The sequence below is a fragment of the Hyla sarda genome, chromosome 6, assembly GCF_029499605.1.
Source record: "Hyla sarda isolate aHylSar1 chromosome 6, aHylSar1.hap1, whole genome shotgun sequence".
Classification (NCBI taxonomy): domain Eukaryota; kingdom Metazoa; phylum Chordata; class Amphibia; order Anura; family Hylidae; genus Hyla; species Hyla sarda.
In genome coordinates, this window is record NC_079194.1 from 302353356 (window position 1) to 302366421 (window position 13066).

A 13066-nucleotide genomic window follows, 5' to 3' on the forward strand; every position below is an offset into this window, starting at 1 on the left:
GGGTCAGTACAGGATAAGTAATGTAATGTATGTACACAGTGACCTCACCAGCAGAATAGTGAGTACAGCTCTGGAGTATAATACAGGATATAACTCAGGATCAGTACAGGATAAGTAATGTAATGTATGTACACAGTGACCTCACCAGCAGAATAGTGAGTACAGCTCTGGGGTATAATACAGGATATAACTCAGGATCAGTACAGGATAAGTAATGTATGTACACAGTGACCCCACCAGCAGAATAGTGAGTACAGCTCTGGAGTATAATACAGGATATAACTCAGGATCAGTACAGGATAAGTAATGTAATGTATGTACACAGTGACCTCACCAGCAGAATAGTGAGTACAGCTCTGGGGTATAATACAGGATATAACTCAGGATCAGTACAGGATAAGTAATGTAATGTATGTACACAGTGATCTCACCAGCAGAATAGTGAGTACAGCTCTGGAGTATAATACAGGATATAACTCAGGGTCAGTACAGGATAAGTAATGTAATGTATGTACACAGTGACCTCACCAGCAGAATAGTGAGTACAGCTCTGGAGTATAATACAGGATATAACTCAGGATCAGTACAGGATAAGTAATGTAATGTATGTACACAGTGATCTCACCAGCAGAATAGTGAGTACAGCTCTGGAGTATAGTACAGGATATAACTCAGGATCAGTACAGGATAAGTAATGTAATGTATGTACACAGTGACCTCACCGGCAGAATAGTGAGTACAGCTCTGGAGTATAATACAGGATATAACTCAGGATCAGTACAGGATAAGTAATGTAATGTATGTACACAGTGACCTCACCAGCAGAATAGTGAGTGCAGCTCTGGAGTATAATACAGGATATAACTCAGGATCAGTACAGGATAAGTAATGTAATGTATGTACACAGTGACCTCACCAGCAGAATAGTGAGTAGAGCTCTGGAGTATAATACAGGGTATAACTCAGGATCAGTACAGGATAAGTAATGTAATGTATGTACACAGTGACCTCACCAGCAGAATAGTGAGTAGAGCTCTGGAGTAAAATACAAGATATTGTGAGAATAAATATGGGGGCAGTGTGGGGGTTTACATCTCTATGGAACAGTGTTGGGGAGGGTCCACAGAGGGGGCCTACTACTTTATGGGGGCAGTATGGGGCCTTCGACTATATGGGGGAACAGAGGGGGCTTAACTACTTAATAGGGGCACTATTACTGTGTGGGGAAATACATATAAGGACTTTATGAAGAGGGTAGCATTGTGCTGGAGAAGGAGCCGAAAATGTTTATCAGGTTTTCGTGAGATAAGTCTTGGCTAGGAGAAATGTTGATGGCGGTCTAGGCCGGATAGTGAAGAAAAAGGATAGTGAGCATCCGACTTCATCTGTGAGTCAGGGGCTATAGGGTGATAAGGAGAGGAGCCGGGGGCCTGAGGAGAGAATATGGAGTAAAGACAAATATGTCACCAATATGGGCGGCTGCCAAGGGGAATTAGTGCAAAAAAAGATCGGGAACCACTGCTCTACAGCGACACCAGGTGGTAGTAAAAGAATATAAAACTTTTTTTTTTTTTTTTTTTTTAACCAAGCAGAAATTTTTTTGACAAACTTTTTATCTAGAATGACTCTCCCTGTAAGCCTTTAAATTCTATTCAAGGGTGAACATACCCTTTAAGCATAGAAAAAGGGAAAAATGGAAATAATTAAAAGGTTCAAGTGACAGTGATAGATTTGCACATTTAAAGGACATAAAAAAGGTTTTGTCCCTGTCACAGTGTTAGCGTTTCAGGATAGATAAGACAGCTATCTGACGGGGAATATTCTGATGGATCCAGCCAATATACATAAATGAATAAAGTACAAGGAAACGGCCCGAGGCGTCTCCCTCCATCAGTGACATTGACATCATGGCCTGTTCTGGTTCTATAATGTGCGCACATATCAATTACACTCCAGAAAAGTTTCTCAAGTGCATTATTTCCCTTCCTAACTTAGTTATCCAGAAAAAGAACATTTCTATAACTTCAAAAGGTTTTACCAGGTTTCGCCGCACTCTATAGTGCACCATAGGTTATTAGAGAATAATGGAGAGGTTCTTGTGTATGCCTTTTGCTCACCTGTTTTGGCTGATGTGGCAGGCGTGAGATTGTCAACCATAGTGCTAAAGTTGTTTCCTAATGCTGCCTACATTTTATTGACTCCTCTGGCTTTGCAGAGAGGGGGTGAAGTCTGATCACTGCACCTGGTCATCTAATTAGGCTGCTGGTACTATATATCCTGATCCCATAGAGATAACAGCAGCAGGGTCAGTTCACATTATGTGAGGTTTTGATCAGTTTCCTTATTTAGAGTGCATTTCATAAATAAATATTGTCATTAGGAGTAAGTGATTTGACCTATCATCACAAAATTCAAACATTTATACAGCATATTGACTATTTTTGATGCCATGTTTTTTTTAGGCATGCAATCTCCACCACAGCACAAAAAGTCAGAGGTCCAGGATAAAGTGGAAAGGCTTCCAAGTTTATTCACATGTTTTTTTTAGATTGCAGTAAAAAATTACATGTTTTTACTACTGTAGGGAATGTATATAACTACTATATATCCTAATCCAACAGCAGCAGTATACAGATAGAGCTGGAGGGGAGGTGTATAACTATTATATATATATATATATATATATATATATATATATATAAATATATATATATATATATATGTCCAGATCCCATATGAATAGCAGCAGTATAGAGATAGAGCTGGAGGGGAGGGGTATGACTACAATATATCCTGATCCCATAGAGGTAGGAGCAGCAGTATACAGATAGAGCTGGAGGGGAGGGGTATAACTACTATATATCCTGATCCCATAGAGATAACAGCAGCAGTATACAGATAGAGATGGAGGGAAGGGGTACAACTAATATTTATCCTGATCCCATAGAGACAGTGGCAGTATACATATAGAGCTGGAAGGGAGGTATATAAATGCCACATATCCTGATCACATTGAGATAACAGCAGCAGTATACAGATAGAGCTGAAGATGAGGGGTTTAACTACTATACATCCTAATCCTATAGCGATAGCAGCAGTATACAGATAGAGCTGGATGTAAGGGGTATAACTACTATACATCCTAATCCTATAGAGATAGCAGCAGTATACAGAAAGAGCTAGATGTAAGGGGTATAACTACTATATATCCTAATCCTAAAGAGATAGCAGCAGTATACAGATAGAGCTGGAGGGTTTGTGTTTAGCTACTATATATTCTGATCCCATAGAGATAGCAGCAGTATACCTATAGAGCAAGAAAGGAGGGGTATAACTACTATATATCCTGATCCCATAGAGATAACAACAGTATACAGATAGAGCTGGAGGGGAGGGGTATAACTACTATATATCCTGATCCCATAGAGATAGCAGCAGTATACAGATAGAGCTGGAGGGGAGGGGTATAACTACTATATATCCTGATCCCATAGAGATAGCAGCAGTATAAAGATGGAGCTGGAGGGGAGGGGTACAACTACTATATATCCTTCCTGATCCCATAGAGAAAGCAGCAGTATACATGTAGGGCACCTAAAAAATGCTTTAATAAAGACATAGCATGAAGACATGGCAGCTTTCTTTCAGAAACAGCGCCGCTTTTATTCATGGGTTGGTTTTTGGTATTACAACTTGGTTGCATACATGTGAACACCAGACTCAGTCCATGGCCATTAGTGATTTCTCCGAGAGAGCAGCCAAAACCTTCTAATTCCATGCGGCCCCTATAAGGACAGGTCATGTGCACAACTACCTTGTTTCTTTATTTGGATGTCGAGTCAGGACTGTCATCAGAAATATTGGGGCCCCTTACAAAGCTCAAGGCCTGGAGCAAATCCCTATAACAAACCTCTCCTGCCCAGGACAGTTCCTAAAATGGACAGAGGTGTCAGCAGAGAGCACTGTGGTCAGACAGAAAGGAAATTCAAAAAGAAAATAACTTCCTATGTATTATTCAGCAGCTGATAAGTACTGGAAGGATTTGGATTTTTTAGTAGAAATAATTTACAAATCTGTTTAACTTTCTGGCACCAGTTGATTTAAAAGAAAATGTTTGGAGTACCCCTTTAAGTACTCCAGTGGAGTACTCCTGCAGCCGGCAGACCGCTGCTCCGAGTCCCTGCTCACTGACCTCCTTTCTTCTTCCTCCGCCACAGCGCTACTGAGGTCACATGGTGCCATTGGCAGCGTACAGAGCGCAGCGACGTACCTCCCGGCGGCCATTGCTGTTTAAAAGACGCAGCGGGCGCCGGCCCCAGAGGTATGTGCTGTGCTGCAGTGTGTGACGGTCTGTTGCTGACTGACTGTACGGAGTATGTGTTGGCCCCAGCGGTCAGCGAGTGAAAGTCACTCACTGATATTAAAGAAAAAAATAAACAGGCCGGGCCCCCTGGGATTTTGGGCCCCTTACGGGGTGTCGGTTGTACCCCCCTGATGGCGACCCTGTGTGTTGTGCAGATGACATCATACCTTCCAGATTTTCTCTATAGAACCGCCATGTATGACACATTCAGCCACGTATCACCGCAGTGAAAAATTACCTTTAATGTTCAAAATGTCACAAGAAACAGCGAACAGCTGCCACCCCGCAATCTGTGAGAATACCCTCAATGTGCTTGATAAATGGCGGTAACATTCTACCGATATGTCAGATCTCACTGTCTCCTGGAAAGGGGTGAACCGTACCGCACAACTACATGTGACAGTGACATTATAGAACCTGTGAGTGTGACTGAACACTGTAACGAACACCACAGCTGTGGATAATATCAACAATAATGGTGTAATGGTCATGTAGGAGCTTCATCTAATGGACATTGTAATGTATGACCGGCCAAGGACTAAGAAATTATGCTATAATACTGCTCCTATATACAAGAATATAACTACTATAATACTGCTCCTATATACAAGAATATAACTACTATAATACTGCCCCCTATATACAAGAATATAACTACTATAATACTGCTCCTATATACAAGAATATAACTACTATAATACTGCTCCTATATACAAGAATATAACTACTATAATACTGCTCCTATATATAAGAATATAACTACTATAATACTGCTCCTATATATAAGAATATATCTACTATAATACTGCTCCTATATACAAGAATATAACTACTATAATACTGCTCCTATATACAAGAATATAACTACTATAATACTGCCTCCTATATACAAGAATATAACTACTATAATACTGCTCCTATATACAAGAATATAACTACTATAATACTGCTCCTATATACAAGAATATAACTACTATAATACTGCTCCTATATACAAGAATATAACTACTATAATGCTGCTCCTATATACAAGAATATAACTACTATAATACTGCTCCTATATACAAGAATATAACTACTATAATACTGCTCCTATATACAAGAATATAACTACTATAATACTGCACCTATATACAAGAATATAAATACTATAATACTGCGCCTATATACAAGAATATAACTACTATAATACTGCCTCCTATATACAAGAATATAACTACTATAATACTGCTCCTATATACAGGAATATAACTACTATAATACTGCTCCTATATACAAGAATATAACTACTATAATACTGCTCCTATATACAAGAATATAACTACTATAATACTGCTCCTATATACAAGAATATAACTGATATAATACTGCCCCTATATACAAGAATATAACTACTATAATACTGTCTCCTACATACAATAATATAACTGATATAATACTGCTCCTATATACAAGAATATAACTACTATAATACTGCTCCTATATACAAGAATTTAACTACTATAATACTGCCTCCTATATACAAGAATATAACTACTATAATACTGCTCCTATATACAAGAATATAACTACTATAATACTGCTCCTATATACAAGAATATAACTACTATAATACTGCCTCCTATATACAAGAATATAACTACTATAATACTGCTCCTATATACAAGAATATAACTACTATAATACTGCTCCTATATACAATAATATAACTACTATAATACTGCCTCCTATATACAATAATATAACTGATTTAATACTGCTCCTATATACAAGAATATAACTGATATAATACTGCCTCCTATATACAAGAATATAACTACTATAATACTGCTCCTATATACAAGAATATAACTACTATAATACTGCTCCTATATACAAGAATATAACTGATATAATACTGCTCCTATATACAAGAATATAACTACTATAATACTGCTCCCTATATACAAGAATATAACTACTATAATACTGCCTCCTATATACAAGAATATAACTACTATAATACTGCTCCCTATATACAAGAATATAACTACTATAATACTGCTCCCTATATACAAGAATATAACTACTATAATACTGCTCCTATATACAAGAATATAACTACTATAATACTGCCTCCTATATACAAGAATATAACTGATATAATACTGCTACTATATACAAGAATATAACTACTATAATACTGCCTCCTATATACAAGAATATAACTACTACAATACTGCTCCTATATACAAGAATATAACTACTATAATACTGCTCCTATATACAAGAATATAACTACTATAATACTGCTCCCTATATACAAGAATATAACTACTATAATACTGTCTCCTATATACAAGAATATAACTACTATAATACTGCCTCCTATATACAAGAATATAACTGATATAATACTGCCCCTATGGATAATATTAAATACTGCAGTTTCTTGCACAATACATAAGATAACCCTATAGTGGATTATACTGTATCTGACCCTGAGGCGCGGTCGCACGGTGAACACAATGTTACCTTTTCGCTCCGTTGGGTAATTTCTTCTCCATTATATCACTATCCGCGCCGTCCTTTCCCTCTGATCCCGCTGACCTAGATAAAAGCTCTAAGTGCAGGCGCGGTTACGTGCTCAGATCTTTGTCGCACTTTGGTGGGATCGGGGAGGGGTTGGGCATCCGATTTATTGAGATGAGATTTCTTGTTACATTGTATATGGTCTGATAGTAGGAGCTCCGGCCGTCACGTGTGCCGCGCTCGTTCTCTATCGCTATCTGTACGCCGCCGTCCTCCATTGTAGGATGTGACCTGTAAAGCTGTAGATGATGCTCGGTGATAGCCTACCCCCACCTTCCATTTTCCAGGGATCCCCACAGGACGCTATTTACAGGTGCAAACTGAGAATGGAGCATGTAAACACTCTCAGAGCCGCGACCCCGGGGATATTACCGTTAACTCCTTCACCATTAAAGTCCTGTATTAGACGCTGTATAGCTGCTTTATGTGGACATTATATAGCAGTATAGTGTGGAGACAATATTGAAGTGCTGTGTAGACACCATGTGGCAGAATTATTTTGGATACAATATAAAGATATTATTTAGACATTGGCTCTAAACAGAAGTATTGTATGGGCATTATGTGGCAGTATTATTTGAGCACTGAAAGGCAGTATTGTGCAGGCATTGTATAGCAGTATTATTTATTTTTATTATTATTATTATTATTTTGCATTGTATGGATGTATTCAAGTGTAAACATTCACGTAAGAAGAAGTACAAGGAAGCCTGTATGGCAGTAGTGTTAGACATTCTATAGTAGTATTATTTGGGCATTAAAAGGCAGTATTGTGTGGGCACTGTGTGGTAGTATTATTTGGGCATTGAATGGCATTATTGTGTAGGCATTGTATAGCAGTATTTGTTTTATATTTTTGCATTGTATGGATGTATTCAAGTATGAACATTTGCATAAGAAATACAAGGGACTCCATATGGCAATAGAATTTAAACATTCTATAGCAGTATTAATTGGACCATTAAAAAGGCAGTATTGTGTGTGCATTGGCTGGCAGTATTATGTGGGTACTGAATGGTACTATAGTGTAGGCATTGTTTGGCAGTATTTTTTATTTTTTTTGCATTGTATGGATATATTTAAGTATGAACATTGACGCAAGACATACAAGGAACCCCGTATGGCGGTAATATTTAGACATTCTATAGCAGTATTAATTGGGTATTAAAAAGGCAGTATTATATAGGCATTGGGTGGCAGTATTTTTTGGACACTGAATGGCACTATTGTAAATGCATTTTATGGATATATTCAAGTATGAACATTCGAGTAATGCACTAGTAGGGGGACACTTGCCCGACTCTTCTCTCCTCTGACATCCAGAGTCAATAGAGAGTTGAGACTGGCCATCCTACACATAGATCAGTGTTTTCCAAACAGTGTGCCTCCATCTGTTGCCAAACTACAACTCCCAGCATACACTTCCCATCCCAACATATACAAGCACATGTATTCTGCAGGGGGGCACTTGCTCGACCCTTATCTCCTCTGACATACAGAGTCAAGAGAGTCAAGAGGCCATCATACATATAGATCAGTGTTTCCCAACCAGGGTGCCTCCAGCTGTTGCCAAACTGCAACTCCCAGCATGCCCGACGGTCCGGGCATGCTGGGAGTTGCAGTTTTGCAACAGCTGGAGGCACCCTGGTTGGGAAACACTGTTTTAGAGAATATATTATTCAATAAGATAACATCAGATCCTTTTGTTGGTGTCCATCAGCTTCTGACTGTTCTTTAGGAACAAAACTAATCCAGTCCATTCAGATGTATTTATAGAGGGAAATATCAATTATGCAAGATGGCAAGGCTGAAACGCGTGGGGAGAGGAGAGAGAGAGAACCCTTCAAACTTCTCCCATCCTCCAAAAAAACAGCTTGTTTCTCAAGTAGCGTAAACTTTCAAACACTTCGCCTCTCGCGAACACTACAGAGATTCGGAATCCTAATCCTCATTACAGATTTAATCCTCTTTTTTTACAGAGGAAATGGGATGTATAAGTGGTTTCCCCACCGAGAGAGCTGGATCCGCCAAAAAACAGTTAGTCAGTCCTAATAGGAGGGGAGCTATTCCCGGAGGTCCCCGGAGCCGCGTTGTCCCCACACGTTACAGTCTGCTTATCTCATTGGGGGGGGGGGGGGCTTCTGAAACAATTGTTCTTCCTTTTTTTTCTAGATGAAAGCCCGACAGACTTCACAGGGTATAGAAAATGTAGAACATCAGCATCAACCTTCCTCAGGAAATAAAAGTTATTTGTTGTTGTTGTTGTTTTGATGCTTTAAAAAAAATAAAAATAAAAAAAAGTATCAAAACTACAAATTTTTCCAAAAAGACAGAACTCCCCCCTCATGCGTTTAATCTGATGCATAAACTGAGGTCTTACACCGAGGGTAAAGGGTTAACAACACAGCATTTGGTGTATAGAGAAGAATGGTGCCTTGGTCACATGATACCCCTAGACAATGATTTACAGGAGAAAAGTCCCTATCCCAGGGAAAGGGGTGAACCTAAACTTGTTAGAAACAGTTAATTAGTCTGGCTCAGGGCAAAGCCCTGATATATATATATATATATATATATATATATATATATATATATATATATACACAGTAGCAGCGTCGTCTGGCATTGCCCAGTTTTTCCTACCTAATCCTTGTGGCTGAGGAAAAGTAAACTAGGAGGAAGCTCTTGTCCTAATATCCCGATCTCATATCCTGTCCTCAAATAACATCCTCATATCCTGACCTCATATCCCGTCCTCCTATCCCATCCTCCTATCCCAACCTCATATCCTGTCCTCATATCCCATCCCTATGTCCCATCCTCAAATCTCATCCTCATATTTTGACCTCGTATCTCAACCTAATTTCCCGTCCTTATGTCCCCTCCTTATGTCCCGTCCTTATGTCCCATCCTCATGTCCTATCCTTATGTCCCATCCTCATGTCCTATCCTTATGTCCCATCCTCATGTCCCATCCTTATGTCCTGTCCTCATGTCCCATCCTTATGTCCCGTCCTCATGCCCCGTCCTTATGTCCCGTCCTTATGTCCCGTCCTCATGTCCCGTCCTCATGTCCCATCCTCATATCCTGATCTCATACCTCGTCCCCATATCCCAACCTCATATCCTTTCCCCATATCCCAACCTCATATCCTTTCCTCATATCCCGACCTCATATCCTTTCCTCATATCCCGTCTTAATATCCTGACCTCATATCCCGTCCTCATATCCCATCTTCCTATTCTGACCTCATATCCTGACCTAATATCCTAACCTCTGATCCTCATATCCCGTCCTCATATCCCGTCCTCATATCCCGTCCTCATATCCCGTCCTCATATCCTGTCCTATTATCCCGTCCTCATATCCTGTCCTATTATCCCGTCCTCATATCCTGTCCTATTATCCCGTCCTCATATCCTGTCCTATTATCCCGTCCTCATATCCTGTCCTATTATCTCGTCCTCATATCCCATCTTTATATCCCATCCTCATATCCTGTCCTCACATCCCATAGACAGCTGTTTGAGTTTCACAGCTGTTTTTTTCAACCATACCACCAATATATATATATATATATATATATACCCTGCTAAAGCTAGCTACACCAACACCTAGGCCACATGTCTAATACCTAGGTCTACAATCAATGTTCGTGTCCCTGCCATGCTGTGAGGATAACCTTCTACAAGATTCCAATCCAAGAGGGAGAACGTCATCTTCGTCAGAGAGGAGAAAGCTGAACAAGGGCTTCTCTAGACAGTAATCTCGTTACCAGCCCACGGTCTAAGTTAGTGCTGCTTGTCTGCCACATCAGGAAAACTTCCCCGGATGAACATTTCCGATTTGCCCCCCACTGAGAGAGTAAGGAGAATTCTACATTTTGCACCCTACACCACAGTGTGCTAAATTGTAAAGATCCCTCTCCGTCAATTTCAGTCACTTGGGAACCAGAGAACATAAACATCTACATTAGACATAAACATCTACATTAGACATTACGCGTAAATTTGCTCAGAAGACCCTCAAGATGACTAAATTCAGAAAACCTGCTATAAATGGATCAGTTAAAGGGACAGTGACCAAATATCCATTCGTCTTCTTTTTCAGAAGTAGGAGACTGGTAAAGAGAAGCAGCAGGATGGAAAATATGTAGAACAATGGTCTCCAAATTGTAGACCTGGAAGCTGTTGCAAAACTACAACCCCCAGCATGCCCGGACAGCCAAAGGCTGTCCGGGCATGCTGGGGGTTGTAGTTTTGCAACAGCTGGAGGTCCACATTTTGGAGACCACTTATATAGGAGGTGAAGAGGAGGCTCCCATATCCAGCAGAAGCCATTATGGCGGTCTGGGCCAGAAGTAACTAACTTACATTGTAAGCGGAGAACTATATGTATCACCTCAGAAACTGTTCTCTGCCTTATATTGGGCATGAAAGCCTCCGGGAACCATGTGATGATGGCGTCGGACTGACCGCGCCAAATTATTATACAGATCTGCAAAAGGAAAAGGTGCAAACCAAACAGAGCGGCCAGGAGTGATAGCAGATATATAGTGCGGGTCATGTGACTGAGGGGACTGCACCAAGGTTGCTTAGCAACAAGTTACTTCAAATGAAAGTGAAAGAGATTATAATAATGTCACCGAATCGGATAAATAATCAAATATTATATATAGTAATGAGACGTGTCATTATCCTGTACCCCAAGTGTTATCCTGTACCCCAAGTGTCATCATCCTGTACCCCAAGTGTCATTATCCTGTACCCCAAGTGTCATCATCCTGTACCCCAAGTGTTATCATCCTGTACCCCAAGTGTTATCATCCTGTACCCCAAGTGTTATCATCCTGTACCCCAAGTATTATCATCCTGTACCCCAAGTGTCATCATCCTGTACCCCAAGTGTTATCATCCTGTACCCCAAGTGTTATCATCCTGTACCCCAAGTATTATCATCCTGTACCCCAAGTGTCATCATCCTGTACCCCAAGTGTTATCATCCTGTACCCCAAGTGTTATCATCCTGTACCCCAAGTGTTATCATCCTGTACCCCAAGTGTTATCATCCTGTACCCCAAGTGTTATCATCCTGTACCCCAAGTATTATCATCCTGTACCCCAAGTGTTATCATCCTGTACCCCAAGTGTTATCATCCTGTACCCCAAGTGTTATCATTCTGTACCCCAAGTGTTATCATCCTGTACCCCAAGTGTTATTATCCTGTACCCCAAGTGTCATTATCCTGTACCCCAAGTGTTATCATCCTGTACCCCAAGTGTCATTATCCTGTACCCCAAGTGTCATTATCCTGTACCCCAAGTGTTATCATCCTGTACCCCAAGTGTTATCATCCTGTACCCCAAGTGTTATCATCCTGTACCCCAAGTGTTATTATTCTGTACCCCAAGTGTTATCATCCTGTACCCCAAGTGTCATTATCCTGTACCCCAAGTGTCATTATCCTGTACCCCAAGTGTTATCATCCTGTACCCCAAGTGTTATCATCCTGTACCCCAAGTGTTATTATTCTGTACCCCAAGTGTTATCATCCTGTACCCCAAGTGTTATCATCCTGTACCCCAAGTGTCATTATCCTGTACCCCAAGTGTTATCATCCTGTACCCCAAGTGTCATTATCCTGTACCCCAAGTGTTATCATCCTGTACCCCAAGTGTCATTATCCTGTACCCCAAGTGTTATCCTGTACCCCAAGTGTCATTATCCTGTACCCCAAGTGTTATCATCCTGTACCCCAAGTGTTATCATCCTGTACCCCAAGTGTTATCATCCTGTACCCCAAGTGTCATTATCCTGTACCCCAAGTGTTATCATCCTGTACCCCAAGTATTATCATCCTGTACCCCAAGTGTTATCATCCTGTACCCCAAGTGTCATTATCCTGTACCCCAAGTGTTATCATCCTGTACCCCAAGTGTCATTATCCTGTACCCCAAGTGTTATCATCCTGTACCCCAAGTGTTATCATCCTGTACCCCAAGTGTTATCATCCTGTACCCCAAGTGTTATCATCCTGTACCTCAAGTATTATCATCCTGTACCCCAAGTGTTATCATCCTGTACCCCAAGTGTCATCATCCTGTACCCCAAGTGTTATCATCCTGTACCTT